This window comes from Silene latifolia, chromosome 1 (genome assembly GCF_048544455.1).
Source record: "Silene latifolia isolate original U9 population chromosome 1, ASM4854445v1, whole genome shotgun sequence".
NCBI lineage: Eukaryota > Viridiplantae > Streptophyta > Magnoliopsida > Caryophyllales > Caryophyllaceae > Silene > Silene latifolia.
The window spans coordinates 23,103,128-23,108,304 of NC_133526.1; the positions used below are offsets into that span (position 1 = coordinate 23,103,128).

General features: G+C 43.5%; 1 non-coding gene across 1 annotated transcript; it reads left to right on the top strand.

Moving 5' to 3' along the window:
• The first annotated feature begins 4,650 nt into the window (after positions 1-4,650).
• On the top strand, positions 4,651-4,756 carry LOC141620628 (small nucleolar RNA R71). The gene has a single exon (XR_012532007.1). It is a non-coding gene; the product is annotated as a small nucleolar RNA R71 (small nucleolar RNA).
• Positions 4,757-5,177: the final 421 nt, after the last annotated feature.

Sequence of the window (5,177 nt, forward strand, 5' to 3'; positions counted from 1 at the left end):
TAGGAATTAGGGAATCCATGGCGTCATGAGTTGATTTTATTAAGTCTAGGTTGAACCCGTACCGGTCTTATTTACTGTTGTGAGATTTTACCCCTTTGCTAGATTGAGAGATTAGCGGAGTTAGATTTCTTACAAGTAATTGGAAAGACTAGTGGAGCGAAAGCAAACTAGTCTCATTCTAGGGTGAAAGAAGACCGAGAGGCTTAGTTCGAATAGGGACTTAGAAGACCTATTTGACATCCTGAGACGGTATTGGACAGACCTTGATTTTACTTGACTGACCTTTAAGCCATGGTGAACCGAAGTTCCTAGCTGCCTTTTATTATCTATTTTAAGTTTCATTCAGATTTCAGTAATTAGTTTAGAATCAACCAACCAAACCCCCCCCCCCCCCCCCATAATTGTTACTACAATAGATTAAAAATAGCAAATAGAATTGATCTTGTCTCTCTGTGGTTCGACCCTTACTATCACTAGCTATAGTTTTAGTTTGGTTTATAAATTTAATTTTGATACAAAACGACGGTATCAGAAGCCGAGCCTCTGAAGTGCCGAACGGTCTAAGAATCGGGTAGGGAGAAACTCACATTCAACTAAGTTATAAAATCGCTCACGATGAATACCATTTACAAAAATTACCTGAGAGAACCGAGGGTGTGAGTCAAGAGAGTCATCCCCTCGAACAGTGACCGTGCCAGAAGGAGTAGCAAGAGTACTAGGAGCTGGCGTAGCACGAGCACGAACGCGACCCCGGCCACGACCTCTAGAACCTGAAGTAGAAGACCGTCCACTGACGGTACGAGGAACTAGAGCCGCCCGTAAAGCAGCTGCAACTGCGGGTGAGTCCGCCACAGGTGTGCTCACCGTGGCTGAAGTAGAGGTTGTGGCTGCAGCTGTGACCGCCACTGAAGAAGAAAGACTAGCAGCAGTGCTAGCAGTAGTAGTGGTTGTGACTGAGGTGGCAGCTGAAACAGGGCTAGCCGCAGTAAACACAGTACCGGCAGGAGAAACCAGAAAAACAGAGGTACTGGCAGGTGCGGAGACGGTAGTAACAGCAGGGACTACCGTCTTAGACAAAGACAAGGATGGACTGGAAGCGGAGCTCGTAGAAGGCATAGAGCTAGAATACATCCTATACAAATTGGGCATGGGAGTTTGATAAGAGACACCAGTTTAACAGGATGAAAAACAGCGTGAAATCAGCATGAAAATTCCCCTAAACAGTCGAAAAAATCGACTACAGCCCAAAAATTCCCAAAGTTTCCTCAAAAAATTGGAATGGTAACAAGTAAACAACAATAGGGGAAGGGTAGCAGAGGATAAATGCAGCAAATTAAGCAATAATGGAGACAATTCGAGCAAATGGCAGCAGCAAAACCAGTTAACAGTCGACAATTTCGACTGAAAATAGCCCTAATCGCAAATTTCTCGCAAAACTTCGAATTAAATAAGTAAATATCAACGAGGCATGGGAATTAAGCATTAAGTAAGATAGACTAAGCATTGAATCAAAATTATAGTCGATAATTTCGACCCAAAACGGAAAATCGAAACCCTAATTCCCAATTCACTGCCTAAAAAGCAAAATTAATGAAATTAAAATGCAAAGAAGTGTAGGAATTACTTACTTGATGATTAGGAACCTACAAATAGTAATTAATCGACAATCAACAAGCAACAAAGGCAATTTTTTGATCGAAAAATCGCAAACCCTAATACCCTTAATAGACCGTGTAAAACAGCAATAATCAAGGGGAAAATAGAGGGCAATGGACGATTAATTAGCAAGGAATAAAATGTAAGTGGAGGATTTGGTGAATGGGCAAGAAAAATGGAGGTTTTGGGGTTTGTTGGATCGCAAATAAGGAAGGGAGACAGAATAAAGCAAGAAGAAATGAAAGAAATAAAACATAAGAGGGAGTTAAAGAGACTCCCTGCGTGTAATTTCCAAATTCACTCGATCGAGTGGTTTAAAACTGCTCCATCGAGAACTTCTTGCATTTATCTACTCAATCGAGTAAAAAGTTACTCGATCGAGAACTCCCCTTTTCAGCTTTAGTCGATCGAGTAAAATGGGATCATTCGATCGAACAGAATCAACTCGATCGAGTACAAAAAGTACTCGATCGAGCTCTTTTCCTCGTGCAAGCTCTTGAATTTGCTAACATTCCTTTGAGTTTGCGTAAAATTCCCCAAACCTGCATAAAAACACTCGCAAAAATATCCCAAAATACAAAATACGAAAAGTAACAGTCTATAGTCTCTAATCTACGCTAAAAAATATCTAAATTCTAATTGTCCTAATTAAAAGCAATAAATAAAATTCAACGGAAAATTTAAAAATTGTTTTTACAATTTGTTACACGGGGCATTTCCCCGCTCACTTCTCGAAGCAATTCAATAGCCCCTCGGAGGGCTCCTGACTGGAGGACGTCATCTCAGCAACATTAATCGTCCTCTTCAATTTCCACGAGCTTGCATTTGAATCATTAGGAGGAGAATAGTTGACGTCCACGTACGCGCGAACTTTTCTCGTCCTTACTCCTTTCTCACCGGCTTTGACATCGTCACTCCCACTTTGACTGACATTGATTGCACAATACCCTTTGACAGCTCCTACATTATTTTCATCTGTACCTGCAGCAAGGAAAACAGACGAACTTTCCTCCTTTTTGCTCTCAACCTGAGGCGGAGGGGTCACAATAGCAGCACAATACTCCAAATTCTCGTTTGGAGTGTCAATATGAGGGTCAATATAAGAGAGGGCATTGCAAGGCTGAGCTTGCATGGGAGCCCTTCGGAACTTAGACTGATGGAATATCAATTCCTCGTCCCCAACCTGAAAAGTCAATGTCTTGCCCCCGACGTCTATTACTGCACGGGCAGTGAATAAAAATGGCCTCCCTAAAATAATAGGGGTATGGGCATCTTCGGGGATGTCAAGTACAACGAAGTTAACGGGAATAAAGAACCTCCCGATCTTAACAGGTATGTCTTCTATGACACCTAGTGGCCGTGATATGCTACGGTCGGCCATCTGAACAGTCATGTTTGTGAAATTAAACTTGGTCAAACCAAGTCTCTTAGCCAGAGACAGCGGTAAGACACTCACGCTAGCGCCAAGATCGCATAACGCGTTATCAATCAAATGGGTACCAATATGACACGGAATCGAAAAACTACCCGGGTCTGACTGTTTGGGAGGTAACTTATTCTGAACTAGGGCCGTCCCCACCTCGGTCAAAGCTACCGTCTCATGGTCGTTAATGTGCCTCTTACGCGATAAAATTTCTTTCATAAATTTAAGGTAAGAGGGTATCTGTGTCAGCAGTTCGGCGAATGGCACAATGACTTACAAGCTTTTCAGGAGTTCGGCAAATTTGCCGAATTGTTGATTAGCCTTAGTACTCTGCAAACACCTCGGGAAGGGCACCGTGATGGGTATCTCGAGTCCCTTGTTGCTCTCTTCCAACGTGTCAGCCGGATCAAGCTCTAAATCCTTCGAACGCTTCTTTCCTCTCGAACGAGGTCTTTCAGGCGATATTTCACTCGATCGAGCACTAGCATGCTCTCGATCGAGTTGTTCTTTATCTACACTACTCGATCGACCAGAAATACCATTCGATCGAGTAGAATTTTTTTCCTGATCACTCGATCGAGTAGAAATTTTACTCGATCGAGTCCTTCCTTCAGCACTTTCACTCGATCGACCCCCAGTAATCAGTCGATCGAGTACTTTCTTTGTCGTCAGCTCCTTTTCTTTGACATAACACTGTTCATCAGCAGTAATTACCTTCCTCGGGTCTGATTTCAACATGTCTGGTCCCTCATATGAACGACCGCTCCTCAAATTAATTAAATTTACCGTCTCATGTGGATTCTTATCAGCTTGTAACGGTAAATGACTCGGTTTCCTTGTGGACTGGTTCGCGGCTAACTGGGCAACTTGAGTTTCAAGTACCTTTATAGATGCATCTTTTTGTTGATCACTCAGCTGCCACTGCTTTGTCAAAGACTGCAACATCGTCTTCAACTCACCTAGCTCACTTACTCCACCAGAAGATGATGCACCTTGATTGATTAGGTGCAGGAAAGGAAGGAGGCTTCTGAAAGCCTTGTTGAGCCTTATGAGGAGGGACATATGGCTGCTGCTGCTGCGGAGGAGGGGTAGGATTGAGCACATTTTGACTTGTCCACCTCAAATTGGGATGGACTGCCCCTTGGTTGTTATAATAGGAACCCCCTCCTTGCCTGTATTGTTGAAAAGCAAGGACTTATTCCTTCTTCGTAAAACAGCCAACAGTAGTGTGACCGTCGTTGCTCCCACACCTCTCACATGTGACAGTCTCCCCTCTAGTAAGCAAATGGACCGTCTGAGGCTCCCCAGCAGAATGTAACTCCAACTTATCAAATTTAGCATTTATGGTTTCCAGCTGAGCCACAACTTGCTTATCGACTGCATGAAATATTCTAATACCATCCCTCGGGTTTCCATACTCAGCACAGTGGGTCGTCATCTCTTCAATAAGAGCCCATCCTTTATCATCGTCAGTGTTCTTTTGGAATCTTCCGTTGGATGATGCATCAAATATGGCTCTGTGATCATCGTATAGCCCTTTATAGAACTGATTGGACAGGAACCACGAATCAAAACCATGGTGAGGAATAGACCTCACCAACCTCTTGAAACGGCACCATGCTTCATAGAAAGTTTCATCGGGTGCCTGCTTGAAACTGGTGATCTTGGCCCTCAGCTGATTAGTGCGCTGCGGAGGGAAATATCTCTTATAAAAAGCAAGAGCAAGGGTCTCCAGTCTGTGACCCCCGCGGCCGTGCGGTCCAAATCAGTCAGCCACTCCCTGGCTGAGTCAGTCAAAGAAAAAGGAACAGAACCTCCTTAATCTTGTCTTGAGTTACCCCCTTTCTGGCGGGGATAGTAGAACAGTAGTCCGTAAAGACCTCCATATGCTTCCTCGGGTCTTCGCCTACCACACCTCTAAAGAGATTTCTCTCCGCCAGATTGATATAGGACGGACGGATGTCAAATGTATTCCCATTTACTGGTTGGTTTACATAACTGAAAGTATCTTCTTCAAAAGATGGATTTTCTGTAAAAAGGAAATGTTGAAGCTCTGGTTCGAAAGTACTCAAGTCTTCTTTTCGTGATTCTCTTTGCA